The 19,018-nt window shown below is 34.5% G+C and overlaps 1 long non-coding RNA gene across 5 annotated transcripts; it reads right to left on the bottom strand.

Annotated features, from left to right (window-relative positions):
* Positions 1–1,600: 1,600 nt before the first annotated feature.
* On the bottom strand, positions 1,601–16,981 carry LOC135636966 (uncharacterized). Of its 5 annotated transcripts, XR_010496116.1 has the most exons (4): positions 13,909–16,911; positions 13,757–13,798; positions 10,255–13,629; positions 1,601–1,995 (listed from the first exon to the last, which is right to left on the bottom strand). It is a non-coding gene; the product is annotated as an uncharacterized LOC135636966 (long non-coding RNA). The 5 variants fall into 5 exon arrangements; XR_010496115.1 differs by having other exon boundaries at positions 10,255–13,798; XR_010496117.1 differs by having other exon boundaries at positions 1,601–6,871; positions 10,255–16,981.
* Between the last annotated feature and the right edge of the window lie 2,037 nt (positions 16,982–19,018).

Below are 19,018 nucleotides of genomic sequence, written 5' to 3'. Positions count from 1 at the left end.
TGCATAATAGAATTATTTTGATTAGATAAATTATAGGGGTTAGTTTGGATTGCATCATAAAGGATTCACAGTATTATGATACATAAAAAAAAATATGACATTAATGACATACAATCACTATGACTCACATTAGTAGTTAGACTTAATATTGTATTATTATATTTATTGGACTTATTGATCTATTTTATAAAATTTATATGCACATGTAAAATATTTTTTAAAAATTTTAGAGTCTAATTAAATAAAATTATTTTTAAATAATCATTTGCTTTATTTTATTTTGATTTTAATTTTTTATATTTTATAAATTAATAAGTCAAGTGAATAAATGTTAGATCATGTGGCCCTATCTAATTTAGTAAAATATATTATATATATGAATTGATTCTTATTATAGTTGTCGATCAATAGAAATAAAATCTAATTATGGTAGGATTTATTAAGAAATGACCTTAATAGCAAAGACTCTCCTGGTTACTTATCTTAGACTCTTATCTATAAATAGATATGTCTTCTTAGGGATTTAATACATAATGTAACGTGATGTTAAGTTATACGTTGAGAGATTACATATTTTCTCTCATCTCCCATTAATCCTTATTCTAATTCTATCACTCAAAAGGATAAAATGGTCATGTAAATGATAGAAAAAGAAGAAAATACGAGTCTAATTTTTCTTACAAATCGATATTGTTACAACCTTCAGATCGAATGACAGTGCGCATACAGATCAAATAAAAATTTTCTGAATAGGATCAAAAGATATACATTCATAATCTTTGATCTATCGTTATTTGATTTCAGTTTTTAGCATTAAAATTTTTCACATTTCACATAATAACATAATTATATTTGTATACATACAAAAGGTAGCTAATGGGCTTTCACATCATGCAAGAACTAAATCTTTAGATTATACTTAGCATGAAGAGTCGCCTTCTGCATTAAATTTTTTTAGTTTCCTGAGACGCAAACGATGGTGGTTCTATTCAACTTCGTAAGTTGTGGTTTATGATTTGTCTTCTTTCGGAAAATTCGTTCCTCTTTGTGAAATGGTAAAGCCAAGACATTGCATGGCATCGATGATATGCTGGGATCCATCTCCAGGAACGCCACCTGAAGCAAAAGAACTCGGTGGATATTCTCCAAGTTCGAGGCCTCTGATCTTTTCATTATTGTGAGTTTATAACCTGACAACTTTTGACTCAATCTTGTTGACACCCCCGCAATTACCATTCATTTAAAGGATTAAGAGATAAAGCAAATGAAGTACCTCTTTTCAGCCAAAGCAGTAAGCCTCCAGAAATTGCCTGACACCTTCAGGGTCTGTTGAAAAAATAGAACACCCTAATTAGAATCTGCTTTCAGCAAACATTAACTTCAAACCTGTCATAAAGAAAGTAGCAAGTTGCCTAAAATATACGAGTTTGATGTTCCTACTTCAGGATCACAAATCACTCGACACTGTCATCTATGCTTCCTGGAGTAAACAAGCAAGATGTGATGTTCAATATCAAACCCGTTGAAAATAACAAGATGCAACAGTGCAGCAGCACTTTACAATTGGATCCTTCCTGCTAAACAGTACGATGACAATACATGAAGTCAATTTACCATTTATTATATGATTTAAGCATTGTAAAATTAGAGCTGGTCAGATCCCTTAGGAAAACACATCATGTTGGGTCAGTTTCCCACAGAATTACACAAAAGTTGACAAGCAGGAAATACTAAAACCTAAAATATGGTAACTAGAATTTGTCAAATCTCTTTAGGAGGGATACTTGCAGCTTGTCTTCTTACATACATGATGCAAGTTGTGAGAAAAATTTAATACTAATATTGAATACTTCTGCAATTGGACCTCCACTCCAGGAATGTAACACTTTCCTTAAATCTCCTCATCATTTTATAGAAATTCACTCCCTTCTGATCTAATTCATGGCAATAAACCATCTTCTCAAGAGACTCCAAATCCAAGTCAATAAAGCAAGCCTACAGACAACCACAAAATGTTATATTTGACTAAATTATTTGGCAATGTAATTAAAGAAACAATAATAATTTTAATGAGCTAACTTGTTTCCTGCCAAAATGATAAAAAAAACATTCAGATTAGCATTGGTTTGAAGAAAAACATTTAAATTGCAATGAGTATCAAAAGTATCTATTACATCAGATATGAATTGGCACATGGCACAGATAAGCCGAATGGAAAAACATTAAACCTGTTCACCAATTACAGCATAGGTGTGTTTCCAGTCTCAGGCTATATCACACCACATATAAAACTTCAAAGCAGAGCAACTCAAAAAAATTAGTGCAGCATAGAAAATTAGAACTATCTTATCATAAAAAAGACCTGGAATGAATTTATAGCATGAGAGCTGCACATGCTTGTGTGCAAATTTGATGGTGACAACAACAAAAATAAGAGATCTAGTCAAGTAGTTCTGGTGGTCAGAAAATATGACCAGCAGTGGTGGTTGATTCACTCGCTAATTACTCATGTCTCTAGTATCAACAAAAAACAATAAAAAAATGACAGACATAAATAAATAAGAAACTGTAGATGGTTATATACCTTGTAGTCATAGCTTTGAAATAATGATTTGAAAAATACAGAATTATCATATGCAATGTGACCATCCGCTGTGGGTCTAAAGCTGATCATGGGACTACAATTCTATGCGGTAGCAGCCATAAGATATTCCCTAACAGTTTTCATACACTTTTTCGAAAGAATACAGATGCAAAAGTTTAGTATCGCTTAAATTCATCCACAAGTGAGATGCATGGAGGTACCAGAGGACTAGCTTTGGCTCAAGAAAAGAAGTCCAGGATAACAGTGTCGTGCCTCCATGCATCTTACATGTGAATGATAAAATCATAACATTGGAAGAAAATGTGTGGTCTCACACCACTAACATATAATGTGGCAAGCAAACTTCAGACTATTGATCTATTCTCTAATCTTATTGCAATCTCTTTGCTCCTTATTATAGGTATCAAATACAAGACAAAAAGGAAAATACATTACATGGAAAGATTATACTTCATTAAATCAAATAAATCATATACTCTTTTCTTCTTCAAAGAATATTAATTTCCATATCCGATTTGGAGAATGATCTTTTGTTTTTATGATGTTATTAACTGATAAATATTAGTAAAGATAAATCTTTCTAGAGATAAAATCTTCGATCAAGATTTGCAATCTTCAATTAGAATCAAAATTTAATTTCTTCCTTTTTTCATACTTATTTCCTTTTTCTTGTCTCTCAAGAATTTATGAAACTTAACTAGAAATATTGAAGATGTTGTCATGTGACAATTTATGATAATTATAAGCAAGGATTGAAAGCTTGACCAATTTGACATGGTTTGATCAATGTTCGATTAAAGATGTCTATTGAACACAAAAGAATATAATTTCTTTCATTCATTAATCTTTTCTATATACAAAAGAAGACATATATAGGCTAATTACAACCTGTACAACTAATAAAATTGATTCTGTACAATATTTCATTCTAATTCATCTCTTATAATATAGGCTGATTTGATACTGAGGCCCAAAATTAGGGATAGATTTCCTTAGTTATGGGATTATAAAATCTCTTAATTATGGGATTCAGAATCCCTTAATCATAGGATTTTCAACACTCCCTCTCAAGTTGACTTGAAGATGTTACTTATTCCCAGCTTGCTAGATAGATCCTCATAAAAAGATCTTTAAAGCCCTTTGGTAAGAATATATGCTAATTGCTTCTCTGTAAGAATATAAGGCATGCAAACAATTCCTTCTTCAATTTTCTCCTTTATGAAATGTCGATCTACTTCAACATGCTCTGTTCTATCATGGTGCACTAGATTATGAGCAATGTTGATAGCAACCTTATTGTCACAGTATATCTCATAGGAGTTTCAGTGGATATTTGTAATTCTTATATAAGCATTTTTAGCCATAAGAGTTCACAAATACCTTCTACTCCTGCTCTAAATTCTACTTTAGCATTGCTTCTAGCAACAACTGCTTGCTTCTTATTCCTCCAAGTCACCAAATTCCCTCTAACAAATGTACAATATAATATCCCGATTAGTCCCACATCGGAAATGGACAAGATTAAGATCGATTTATAAGGATCTGATGAGTATATTATTATCAATTTTAGCTTAAACATTTTGGCCAGTGGTTTGGGCCAAAAGAAGTTGATAGGCCAATTAGCCCATCAAGCCCAAGTCGTGATATATAATATCCTAAAGTTGATCTCCTTTCACTTACTAATCCTCCTACCCAATCAGCATTAGTGAAGGCCTCAATTCTCATATGATTGTCCTTTTTGAATAATAATCCCTTGCCTGGAGTCCTTTTCAGATATCTAAAAATCCTATATATTGCCTCTAAATATACTTCATATAGTGAATGCATAAATTGACTCACTACACTTATTGCAAATGCCAAGTCTAGACCAGTATGAGATATAATCGTTGTTATTTGATTGCATCTACCATGACACTTTGAGAAGGACATCCCAATTTATGATTGAGATCTATTGAAGTGTCCACAAGTTTACAATCAAGTATCCTTGTTTCTTTTAGAAGGTCTAAAGTGTATTTCCTTTATGAAACAAAAATCTCATTCTTTAATCTCGTTATTTCCATGCCCAAGAAATATCTTAGTTGGCCAAGATCTTTAATTTCAAACTCTTTAGCTAAGATATGCTTCAATTCTCCAATTCTAAGACATCATTGCCTATTAGGATGATCTCATTCCCATAAACTAAAATAATAGCAATATCTCCCTTATATGAGTGTTTATAAAACATTAGATGGTTGAAGTGACTTTGAGTGTAACCATGGCCTACTTTATTAACTTCTCAAACCATGCACGTGGTGATTGCTCAAGACCATAAAAAGATCTTCACAGCTTGCACATGTTATTCAAACCATACAAATTCTCAAAGCCGAGTGATAGATCCATGTATACTTCTTCCCCCAATTCTCTATTAAGAAAGATATTTTTCACATTTAATTGATGTAAAGGCCATTCAAAATTAGCTGCAAGAGATAACAATACTTGAATAGTATTTAGTTTTGCAACCGGAGCAAATGTTTCTTGGTAGTCAATATCATATATTTGAGTAAATCCTTTTGCAACCAATCTGGTTTTGTATCTTTCAATAGAACCATCTGCCTTATATTTAACAGTAAACACCCATTTGCATCTCACTAGATTCTTCCCTTTTGGCAGATGCACCACACTCCAAGTATCATTCTTTTGAAGAGCTCTCATCTCCTCCATAATTGCATCTCTACATTCTGGAATTAATAAAGCATCATGTATATTTTTTAGAATTTCTAAACTAGACAAGTGAGTTCCAAAAGCTTTAAAGACTAGAGACAATCTATGATAAGACATATTTAAATATAAGATGCATCGGATAAGATCTAATTCCTTTCCTAATGGCAATGGAAACATCAAGATCTGACGAAAGAATAGAGTTACCTGTGTCTACATCTGAATCTGCTATCAATTCATACTCTTGGTAGTATTTAGGAGGGTGAACATCGACCTTTTCTAGATTTCACTATCTTAAATACACACAAAGCTCAGGTGCAATCATAGTGATACATAGTGATATCTCTCCCTAAATTAGGCTGTACAATAGCATGTTGTAGAGTTGAAGATTGGGGTCGTGGTGTTGGAGATTTGGATTTAGGAGTATCAATAGGACTAGTTAGTTGTTGGCTATGTACATTTGGTAGAGTAAAAGGAGATGAATCTAACAAAGAAATAGTGATTGGTAGAAACAATTCCCAAAAACAATCTTCTTAGGTAGAATTCTCTCTATGAAGATGAATTTTTTAGATGTTTGGATTTCAAAGAATGTGACATCCATGGTGACAAATATTTTTTTCGATATAGGATCATAACATTTGTAACCCTTTTAAGTCGAGGAGTAGCCAATGAACACACTTTAATGCATGAGGTTCAAGTTTACTTTGATCATGGTTATGAATATGGACAAAAACAATGCATCGTAATACCTTTGGTGGAAGAGAGTTAATCAGTTTCACATGTGGATAAATAGAGGATAAGCGATCAAGAGGTGTTTAAAAATTAAATATTTTGGTAGGCATTCGATTAATGAAGTAGTAAGAATCACATCTCCCCAAAGATATTTAGGAACATAAGTGGTAAATAAACGAGAGTGTGCTACTTCTAGTAGGTGTTTATTTTTTCGTTCTGCAGTACCATTTTATTGTGGCTATTAACACATGAAGACTGGTGGATTATTCTATGCTTTAACATGTAGGAACCGAGAAAAGTATTCTATACCATTGTCAGTTCTCAAAACGTAGATTTTTACTTGGAATTAATTTTGGATCATGTTATGAAAGTTCTTGAAAGTTTTTTCAACATCAGATTTTTCTTTTTAGAAGTAAACCCAACATACACTTGTATAGTCATCAATGAATATTATAAACCACTTGATTCCAGACAGATTTGTTACTTTAGAAGGACCCCAAATGTCACTATGTATAAGACTAAATGGTTTGGATTATTTGTAAGGCCAAGAAGAAAAAACAGTATGATGATGTTTAGCAAATTGACAAATTTCACATTGAAATAGAGATCTATCATGGTTCCTAAACAAGGAAGGTAAGAACTTTTGCAAATAAGGAAAGCTTGGGTAGCCTAGTTTATAGTGCCACAATATTATTTCACTACTAGTACTAGGAGTGTTATTTATTGTCAATTGAACTTGTCCATTTCAAGTAGCATCCTCTTCAAGATAATAAAGTCCTTCACTCTCTTTAGCAATGCCAATGTCTTCCCTGAATATAGGTCCTGAAATTCACAGTTCTAAGGAAAGAATTTAGTAACACAATACAAATCCTTTATGAGTTTACTAACAGCCAACAAGTTACAAGATAAGTTGAGAACATGAAGCACAAAATTTAACACAAAAAAATCTGTAATTGCATTGTCTTTTCTTGCTATAGAAGAAAGTGATCCATCAGCAACTTTTATTTTAGAGTTTCCAGGACAAGGTGTGTAGGAGGAAAACAAGTGTGAAAGGCTACTCAGATGGTCTGTTGCACTTAACTCTACGATCCAAGGAGCCTTAAGACCAAAAGAAGCAAACAAAGCAGTGAAAAAATTCTTTCTAGGCCAACGAGCAAGATGATGAAGGAGAAGGATTGGGATTTTGGGACTAGTTCAGAAATTTAAACAGTTTCTTAATTTGTTCCTTGTTGAACAGAGGCGTTTCAGCTCCTTTAGAGGTGGTGGCAGATTGATTGTCTCCTTGAAAACCTTCGCTATTAGCCTTATCTGGAACTCGATTGTTCTTACTAGTTTGTTAGTTTTCAATGTATCTTCCAACAAGTTTCTCGTGTCTTGGATTATTGTAAAAATCATACCATACTTTGCTTTTATCATCCCCCTTCCTTTGATTACATTGCACAGCATTAGCAGAAGAATTAATTTCAATTGTCATAATAAGTGCAGAATTTTTTGCACCCATAGATGGAGTAGAAGATCTCATGTCTTCTACTTTCCTCCCTCCTAACTTCGGAGAAAATAGCTTAGAGAGATGGCAATGGATCCTTTACCAATATCCGTCCACAATCTTCATCTAGTTCTTTATTTAAACCTGCCAAAAATTAAAAGGCTCGATCCCTCTCAAGCATTTTTATGTATCAAGCATTATCAGCAACACATGCCACTCAAAATCATAAAAAATATCAAGCTCTTGCCAAAGTGTCTTTAAGGTATTCAAGTATTTTGTAACACTAGTATTATCTTGTTTAAGCTCTTTGATCTTGCTTATAATCTCAAATACTTAGGCTAAATTTCCCATATTTGAATACGTCTCGACGACAACATCCAATAACTCCTTTGTTGTTAGTAAAAACATATATGTTTGGTCAATTTCTAATTCCATAAAGTTTATCAATCATGATATGATTATGGAATTTTAGAATCCCATACCTAAAACTTGGGATCATCCTCTGCAAGTGTCGTTGTTGATTCGTTCAAATAGCCGATCTTTTCTCTTCCTCGAATATGTAACTTTATAGACTGAGACTAATGAAAAAAGTTCTGTCCGTTGAGTTTATGCATTGTAAAAAGCAAGGATGGATTGTCACCTAAGCTATTTGTTGAAGATGGAAGCATTGGTTTCATATTCTCTCCTCCATACATAATAGCATAGGTTCCTCACAAGGAAGAAGAAATAGTTGGAGCTAATCCGAAGAGTGGCAGAATAGAGGAAAAGACTTCTAGCAATTAAGGATGAAAGAAAGAAGAAAAACATTTCCTATAAGAACCAGGCTCTGATCCCTTGAACACAAGAGAATATATTTTGTTCTCATTTATTAAGTTTTTTCTATATACAAAGGAAGACATATATAGGTTGATTACAACATGTACAACTAAGGAAATTGATGCTGTACAATATTTCATTCTAATTCATCTCCTATAATATGAGCTGATTTGATACTGATTTAAGTGGCCCAAAATAGGGGATAGATTCCCTTAATTATAGGACTCAGAACCCCTTAATCATGGGATTTTCTACATCTATATATATAATATATATTTTCTAAGGTAACGTGACAACCTTCTCGTGCTCATGATGATTTCACACGACAGTTGCTTGCTCGCCGTCGCTGCCTCCTTTTCTTCTTCCTTCTTCCTTTTCTACTTCCACCTTTCCTTATTCTCTTCTTTCTTCCTTCTTCCTCCCCTCTCCCTTCCTAATGATTCAGGATACATTCTAGTGTACCAACACATGGATGGACCGACCAACACATGGACAGACCGAACCCATACCAATCTGCCATAGACCACTGCTGGTCCAATAAATGAAATTGAGAACCTTGTAAGATATCCCTAAACTAAACAAATTTATTCAAACAAAAATAACTAAAATGGTACGGCACACCATATGTTTTGTTCCAATGTATGAAATGTGAAGATGAAAGGTTCAGCAGTTATAATTTTTTTTACTTTATTTTCCTTTTATTATTATCTTTTTCTTTCTTTCTCTCATTTCATTACTCGATTATCACACAAACAAAAACTTCCTTTATGAATCTTGAAGTCAATTAACCTTTGTTTTCCTAGTGCCAAATGTTTTACCTCATTATATTAGGGGTATTATATGCTTCAATGTAAGCAAATGTTTCTCAAGTTGTTATTGTTGTACAATCCTCAAATTCATTCTTATTATTGTTCCTAAGTGACCCATGGTGCTAAATTAACTACGGTCCTATTTCATAACATCAGCATTAGAGATGATAGGGAACCTCTTCACTCTCTATTCTTCCCATTAAATTTGTTTATCAACTTCTATAACCAAGGAGAAAAGCGATAGGGAGACCACTGCAGCTACTGGCCCCTTAGTCTGTTAGCATTTGTAGCCTACAAGCCGAAGAGCTTGCTTGTTAGTGGGCCTGTGCATGCCAGGTGGACTCACTCTGTGACCACCGGGCTTCGTAGCCTGCAACCCTGGGATGGGTGATATACTTTGAGGTGGATTAATCTAATCCATGTTCTGTTGGATTGACCTCGTATCAAGTAACAATTTGATGTGGTCATAAACTTAGTCCAAGGAAGCCAGTTGGTTAGCTGCAAGCAGTTGTCATTGAGCCCTTCATAGGTCAGCCTGCAGGGCTGAAAACCCAGTTGGCTCACTCAATGGCTAGTTGCAACAGCACTGCTCTTCTTGTTTTCTTTTTCTTTTAATCTAACCTTTCCTTTCCATTGTTTGCAATATACCATCGAAGGGTTGGCAACCAATCTTTCTTATGCACAATCAATTTGCTAGCACCTATAGTCTTCTTATTTCCTACCTTTAGTTGATCTTTTTCCCAAATGATAATTACCATAGCATATGTTAGAGATCATACTCTCAAGTAGGAGCATAGGAGGAAATAAAATTGGATCTTAAAGAAAGATAGCCTCACAGTCAAACAATACCTACGCCGTAAATCACTGAGATCCAAAGTAAAAGAAAAGTTTCCTTCCAGAAAACATATTCTTATAAATAATTACATCATTTTATTTAATCAAAACCCATAATAGAACAAAATAGATTTCATACAGATCTAAGATTGTGATGAGAAAGCATGAATAATTCCAAGATTTAAAGAGTGATGAGTAATGGTTCTCTGCTTAAATTAAACATATGACAAACAAAAGTTAACAGAAGAGAAAATCAACAGAAGAAAAGATCCTACCTTCTCCCTAATGAAGATCCCACACCATCCTCTCCTTGCTGTTGCTGACAACTCCCTCTTCCCTGTTGTCAGTCTCGCTCCCTGGTGACTTGAGAGGAGATTCAAGAGCGATTTTATAAGTTAGATAACCCTACCTGTCCAAAAATGTAAAAATTCCAAACTCCTCCAAGTCAAATTAATTAAGAATCACATTCCATTTTTAACCTGGATTCTTACTTTATTTACAGTAAACCAATTTGGTAACCAAGTACAAATCATGATAATTAATTATAAACAAATCAATTTTAATCTCTCGTTTACCCTCACAAAGTATTCAGGTCTAACACAAATAGTTCTCCCTGCTAAATCATCAAAGGTAAATTGATCAAGTTGGTGTATATGTAGTTTGCCTAATATAATTTTGCAACTTCAAAATACTTTTGTGCTCTAGATAGGCACATTCAGGGTTGATGTTATGATGTAAATTCTGCTACAAAGAAAACATTGAGCACAAAAACTCTGATGATGTACTCAACTGAATGTGGGTGTTCCCAACTATAGGTTCAAAATGTTTAAAGAGAAAGGACAGACCATTTGTGAACCACATGTAAGTAGCTTAATGCATTAGAAAATAATCACTACCAAGTAAATTAAATCTAAGGAGAAATTATTACAAAAACATGGCATACGACTAGAACCAAATGAGCATGTTTATAATTTCCTCAGTTTTACAATTCTCAGTAACGACCCTTTAGCTTTTGAACAATCAAGTACAATTTATTTACTATAAAAAAAATTTCTTCTGACAGTACATACATTCAGACAGAATCTACATCACTCTTAAATTATCCCCACCCAAGATGAAGGTTGTGGAACAATACTCAGATTAGTTACAATACTTGAATAGAAGAAAATCATGTTTATCAACACAATTTGATCACAGCACATTGAATGAGATTATGTATACACAAATGCAAAGTAATTTCATTTAGAAAAGAAGATAAGAAGGTGAGTTCAGCCAACCAGCCTCAAGGTAGAGAAGTAGACAAATCCAATAAAAATAACAGACACATGCATCACATACGCTAATCTAAACATTAGGTTCTAAAGCTACATCTCCTCAAACATACATCAGAATCAGCAGGAGAAAGCTGTTTCACAGTTCAACCAATAAACAAGGGTTACTTGGCAACAAATCTCATGCATCAAGGAGTCCACAAGAAACAGAATAACAGAAATGACAATAGAAGGATTCACTGAATAATGTTGTTTGTTGACAAAAGAATGTTTCTTGACAAGGAATCCTTATACTGATATTGTAGTATAAAGAGAAAATAGACAAAATAATGTTATGATCACACCCAAAAATGACAATAGAAGATCTCAGGATTATAACAGGAGAAGGACAGTATCAGGTTTTTAACAGTGTTTTGGCTGAAAAGCATGATTTCAGGCAGAAAGAATGGAAATAAAAGTAGGGATTTTACATTTAATAAAAAACACTCCTCTGTATTAAAAAAACACACATTTCTTTAGAAAAGGTGTAGTTGTATAAATTTCATATTTGCTTAATTGATTCCTTAGTCATTTCTTTCTTCATCTACTTCCCTCTCAATCTTTTTTGCTGTCGATAAGGAGCTGTAGTAATGAATCCTATGTAATTGAATGATCACTAAGGAATAAATTCCATCAAGAACCTTGTTATCCATCCAAAACTTGGAGACAATTTTTTTTCTGATTTTAAATCATCTTATGTTTTTATATTGAGAAAATCAGCTTTTTTTCTCTTTTTGGTTTCTTTAAAATTTTTTTCTTTGATGATTTTTTGGTCCCTACACTTTCTTTTTATTTTCTTTTAATATTTATGTCAACACACAGCCATTCACCATGTTTTGCATGTGGCATGTACCATGCAAGCCATCAGATAACACAAAGTCATGCATGAAAATTCAACCCATGGCTATGTTAATGCTACAAATTCTCTTGGTGTCATGTCTTGTATTATGAGTAATACTTTTCACATTCCACCCTGGATAATGTACAGTGTTTTGCATGAATCATGTCCTAGGTAATGACAAGTCAGTTGAAGCCAAAATGTCTATGAGACTTGACCAATAGTCAAAATACTCAAAAGTAGTACTGCACTAAAAAAACTAATTAATCACATCCTGGATATTGAGTAGATTTTTCACATATCATGCTGGTGTTTAGCATTTATTATCATGGAAAAATGAATTAATCTACCTCTTCATTTGAAACTGACCACTAAGATACAGTACACCTATTCATTTCATCCCCATTCCCTGTTAAATATATCTTCAGCTACTTCATGACAGTGATCACAAATTCTGAACTTCCAAGTCTAATGTTTGGGTATAAAATACCCATCATAATAGAAGCCTTATACAGAATAAAATATATAAACTATCACACAGTGTCAAACCATTTTTTATATACTAGAACAATTACATATTGGAGAGAAAATATAAGGAAGCTAAAAGTGCTTCATCTAAATTGTAGTGGACATGCAACTATTTCCACAACAAACAAATACTGCAAGTATTATGTTATATTCAACTAAAGCTAGGTATATTGAATAGACAGTAATTCTGGAAACCTACCCGGTATGAGTTTCTTCTTTTTCAAGTAAAATACTATGCCTTTCAATGCTATATAAGTAGAAACAATTGAAGGAAAAAAATCCGATAGAATAGTTTTTTGTTCCCTATTGAGAGGTTTTATGTTGATGCTGGTTTCATAACCTATTGGACCAGTGTACCAATATACCAACTCATATTGCCTAATATTATTGAATAAAAGAAACAGAGAATAAATTGTATGTATACATCTATTATGATATATGTTTCAATGCTCATACGTATTAATCTGAATTGGCACTTAAAACCTTGATGAAAATAAATAACTTTTGGCTATAGTTTCGGAACCAAAGAATAAAATGCAATGTGGTGTCTCCATTATGACTATATATTCATGAGAATTTGGTACTTGATACAGAACATTAGTTATGGTGGAGAGGTAAGCATCCTTGTCCCATTAATACAAATTATTCAGTCAGCACAGTTAGCATAGACATGCTATGCAACAAGTTTAATGTCTCATTGCTGTATCAAGGAGCATCAATCAAAACATTCAGGATATTCTTCAGAAAGATTACAGGTGGCAGGCAGTAGAGAAACACTTAGACTATTAAACCTTATGTTATGAACTAGCTAGGGAGAATTTATAGAAGAAAGGCAAAAACTGTGAACTTCAAAATAGTACCAACCAAGGATTGAAATTTTGTCTCGTATCAGAGTTTTGAGCTATGCTCGGTATGGTACGATACAGTGTACCGAGTGGTATATCTAATTTAGGCGTAAAATCCTCCGAAAATACCTGAAAAAAAAATTTGAATAAAATTTTTAAGTTAGAAATAAATATAGTAATAGTATAATTTTAGCAAAATCAATGTAAATTAGGTAAGAATAGTATCACATATCTTTTTCGGGCTTTAAGGAATAACCTTGTACGATGTTCGTATTTCGGTCCGTTACGAATTATCCTTCTGTAAATATTAAAATATCCACAGAAAAATCATTTGAATTGTTAGATTATGTTGTTACAATATAAACTTTAAAATTCAAATAAATTAAATAATCACATATGTAAATATACCTGATTGTTGATTCTACCACCAAAACGAATGACGGGCCTCCACGGGTGGTGGATCAAGGTCCTCGATCCTAAGCATCTGCATATTAATATGATATGTTTGTTGGACCCAATCCTAAAATTGATCCCACGACATAGTGTATTGATACACCGTATGTCATTGGTGTATCAATGTAGTGATGATCATAGGTTGATCATCATGAATCACATTTGTCCGAAACGGCTCCTGAGGCATGTATTAGTGAATGTCAAAGATTCCATTTTCACTACTGATATGTTGCTCCATATTATACTGTTGCTCATAGAAGTATGACCAACTATCACCATATTATCGTTGGTTGTATGATTCTCCATAATACGACGATTGTGAATACGATGAGCTTTATTCTATGTCTACATCATGTAGGCTCTATTGCATCTGCTCAAATTCATCCACTACATTCCCCTTCCGTGCATAAACTTGACTAGTACCTTGTCAATTTGACTGTTGGAACACTGTTATAGGTCGGTAACGATTGATTTCGACCGTTACCGACTTGTGCCGGGCGGTAACGGTCGAAATCAATCGTTACCGATCTGTGCCAAGCAGTAATGATCGAAATTTTGACCGTTACCGCCTAATATAGCCCCATATCATCCGATACGGGGCGATATCCAGTGTTCCGCCTGGTAGTGGGCGGTCTGCGTACCGGTTTGCTGGCGGACCAGTACGTACCGCCCATACCGGGCGGTATTATTTGAAATTAAAAACCTTGATACCAACTGAACAACATAATAAGTGGTCTATATGTTAGCCTGTTGTTTATACATAACATTTGCATCATGTGCATATTTATCACTGGAGAGCACATTGTTTGTCTAAATACTACAGTAATTGTTACACGACCAAACCAGGTTAGGATGCATCAGAAGTGCAGTAACAAAAACAAAGCATACAATGGAGGAAAGGAAGAGTGACCTAGTAAGCAAACAAAGCAACTTTGAACTAATAAACGGAATTTGATCTTGAAGAGGATGATAAATGATAGTATAACTAATGGATCACCAATAAAAGCCCATGACTGCATAAAGCTACCTAATACTGTCTTTGGTCTCTAAGGAGACATTCCAGTGGTCAAGTCATCATGAAGTGAATAGTCTAAGTCTACCATAAGCATTTAATATGCATGTTTTATAATACTTGAATGGAAGGAGGTAAATTAAAAAAAAATCCAGGGTTTTATTATCAATATACATGCATTTCACTATTATGAGATCACATGACATTAATATTCTATATGTGACAGATGTAAAATTTTAACCAATTCTAGTAAATCTCTCCAACTACTGGGTTAAACACAACAGAGTTCTATGATGGGCGTTTACTTGAAATGACCATCTATCAGTCAGGAAGTTAATAAACCCAAGAACCATAAAGATGGACAAAGAGAATGTCTAGATCTGCAGATAGCATGTGTTTTCATTCAAACGAAGATCTTATGGTGTTTCCTTGATTGCTAACCAGATCTGACTGCTCTGCCAGTTCAACTTCAACAACCTTACAAGAAATTAAACATGTAAAGGCAGATAATTGCATCTTATAATTTAAACAAAGCTGGAGAATCTGACATGTTCCCTAGAAAAGGAAGACTATTTAGGTTAAAAAAATGACTTATACTATGGCTTGGTAAGTTAAAGAATGCAAATGCACCTAATAATTATGCAAAAAGCTGTAACACTTTGACTAATGTTTGTGGGTGAAAATCAAAGCTAAGATCATAAACCATTTTAAGTAGCAAACATATGCTTCATTAAGGGACAAGGCTGATATTGAAATCGCTCCCTCATCTCAATGGATCATTGGATGACCTAAAGAAAAAGGTTTTTGGTAGCATTAGAAAGTCCAAAAGCACAAGTGTCCAACATGTACAATTGTCTTAAACTTTGGTTTCAAGTGGGCCTATGTTAGATAGAGTTTGATCATGTCATACAACTTTAAAATCCAGATTTCATGAAATATCAAGTTTGATTTATTTGATTTTGGTGTCTTTCAAGCACAATATCAATTATAGAAGTATTTGAGTCATCCTGTGTAGATTAGAGCAGTCATTAAACAAAATATCAAGTGCAACCATTTATCAAGATGGAAAAGAGAATTCTTATTGGTTTTCAATGGCACTAACTTCCAGGATTCAAAAATAACTAACACATCAAACATAACTAACACAGAGACAAGAGTAGTTAGGCACAATGACTAGCCAAACCAGAATTCAATTGGAAAACAACAAGATTCAACACCCAGCAGATAAGTTAACTATCACTACAACAAGGTCACCCGAAACATCATATGATGATAAGACAAACAGTATTTGCCAATCCAAACAGGAATCATTGTGGTACCGATCACATCCCCCGGACAAGGCCACCAATTAATTACTCGGAAGGGAGGCGAAAGAGGAATAATTACTGTACAGAGGGAGGAGATCCACCGGAATCGATTGATCAATCAGAATGCGAGTCGTAGCCACCACCAGCGGAATCGTATTCGTCCGAGGAGGAGGAAGAAGCGGAGGACGAGGAGAGAGAATAGCGGTAGGTGTAGCGGCGGCCGCGGTTGCGGGGTTCGTCGGGGAGGGAAGGGGGGATGCAGAAGAAGGAGAAGACGCAGATGGCGAGGCGGCGGAGGTGGCGGAGGGGGAGGCAGCAGAGGAGGTCGAGCACCTCCTCGCTGCTCAGCCGCTCCGGGTTGCAGGCCACATATTGGCAGGCCTCCGCCGAGGCCCTCGCTACCGCCGTCACCCACCCCGCGTTGAACACCATCCCCTCTTCCCTCCTGTCTCCTCTTCTCCCTCTTTCCTCCTTCCCTCTTCTATATACCCCTTCTCTTCAATCCCTTCGTCTTCTTCTTCCTCCTCTAATTGGGCATCGTCTCCTCTGGTCCGCGGGAGATGCAGAGAAAAGACCGTGGGAGAGACCGAGCCATTTTTAAACCGACGACGGGAGAGGAGTAGGGTTAACACTGACGTGTTTTAGATTGACCTGAATTGGACTTTATGGCGTAGCATCAGGTGGAGCCCACGATGTGGGTAAATGTGGGTGATCGATACTAGCGTGTCCTTGGGGACTTTGAGAACTAGGGAGGATGTTTCGTCCTAATTGCGAACTTATACGTTTCGTCCTCTGATAAGGATTGGAGGCGCTAGCGTCGATGGTCACCGTTGGATTCTGGGCAGCACGAATCTTGACGTGAGTGGTGATTATGCTTTGTGATTAGTGTTTTCTGGCGATTGCTGCTTGTCCAAATCTTGATGCATTTTATGATTGTAAATTCTACCTTATACCACGTCCTCCGCAAGCGATTGCAGGCGCGAAAGATCAGCGAGAAACGCATCCTACCGTTAGATCCGAAATAGCACGAATCAAGATGTGCACGGTAATTTGCTTTGTGACTGGTGTTTTTGGCAGTAACTGCTTGTGTATGAAGTAAAATGACTGCTTGAGAAAAAATTAAATGATTAAATCTGTCAAGGAGGATTGCATTCATGTGCGACTTTAAACAATTGCAAATAAATTATATGAATAAAGAGGGGAAGAATTCAACCCTATACCAATTGGAAAGATTCAGATCTTCATATATATATATATACGGATAAATTAGATTTGTTTTGAAATGATAAGTCATGAAGACATGTTTTGATGCCAAAACCATAAAGTGGTCCGGAAAGATCTTTATCAAGCCAGTTAGTACTTTTAAAAATACGTCCGAAATTTCAAATCCACAAATTTTAATAAGTTGATCTTTAAATGAATATCTAAATGATGTAATATCCTCCAACTTATTCAAAGTGCATGATTTTTGAATCATCACGTGAGGCATTCGAGTGGAATGAGTTCAGTAGGGCGACTGCTCCTTAATTTTTTTCATTCTTTATTCTCGTTCATCAATTTTTTTTTTCATTTTATAATATTATGTCCTCCATTACATGTTATTTATAAGTCTACATTTATTTCGCATAATTACATTCTGAACAAGGTAATACCATAACAAAATGAATCGATCATTCACCTTATTTCAATTTTTTCGAACCGTAAATAATTATATCACAAATTAAGAAGCTCAAATTATAATTATATATATAGGAATTCCATATAAAAGAGAAACTAAACTAAAACAAAAAAAATAATTATGAGTGTCATTCTTTATATTTCATAATAATTCTTGGGAATAATGACATATGAAAAGCTATCAACATCATACTACTATATAGTCAACACCTTAACATCATATTTTCGATATCTTGATAATACATGATTGACATAGGATCATCTCTTGAATGTTACAACTGTATTTACCATCGAATTATATCCTTTGGATTCGACATGGCACGATCTCATCTATGGAAGACATGTAACTACTCCGATATTAAATCATGTTCCCAAACTTGATCCTAAAACCTCAATATAAAAGACCCCTTAGGTGTTCTCAAAGGTTTCTTTGATTCAAAAGACTCAAACACTTTCTAACACTTAAAAGACTCAAAATTTAACCAACACATCATGACAAAAATTAGCTTATGCTTTGGATAGGCTTTGTAAAGCACACTCTTAATATAATTTTATAAGGTCTAATATATCCCGAATTGGATGAATTCAAAATTTTCTTATACTAAGCTAAGAAAGATATAGAATATGACTTCGATTAGCCCCAAATTAGTATTGTAGTTAAATAACTAGAATATGCTTTAACATATTGGTGCATTAGGTAGGGAAAGGGCCTCCTAACATATCTTAAGAAAATTATATTGATTCCTCTTGGGCAAATCAAGAGAATCTTAGTCTCCCAAGTCCAACCTTCAAATCCATTGAAAACTCTATTTCTCAATTCTTGAACCCGTTGCTCTCCATCGATTATTCTCCAACATAACAATCAACCACCCACTATTTACTCCACAATCCACTCCACTTCTATCCTCTATCACTATTCTTATCGAAGCATTCAACAACCTGAGCCAACAAGTTTAGGCTTTGCCATGAGTTGTTCAAACCATCATTTCTTTCATTTATCAGTTGGCTTAGTTAGCACAACAAAAGCCAACTTCTTTGGCCACACCTCACGTAGCTCCACCTACCATCA

This window comes from Musa acuminata, chromosome BXJ3-4 (genome assembly GCF_036884655.1).
Source record: "Musa acuminata AAA Group cultivar baxijiao chromosome BXJ3-4, Cavendish_Baxijiao_AAA, whole genome shotgun sequence".
Classification (NCBI taxonomy): Eukaryota; Viridiplantae; Streptophyta; class Magnoliopsida; order Zingiberales; family Musaceae; genus Musa; species Musa acuminata.
Note: the sequence above shows the minus strand (reverse complement) of the source record. Positions and strands in the feature narration are given on the sequence as shown.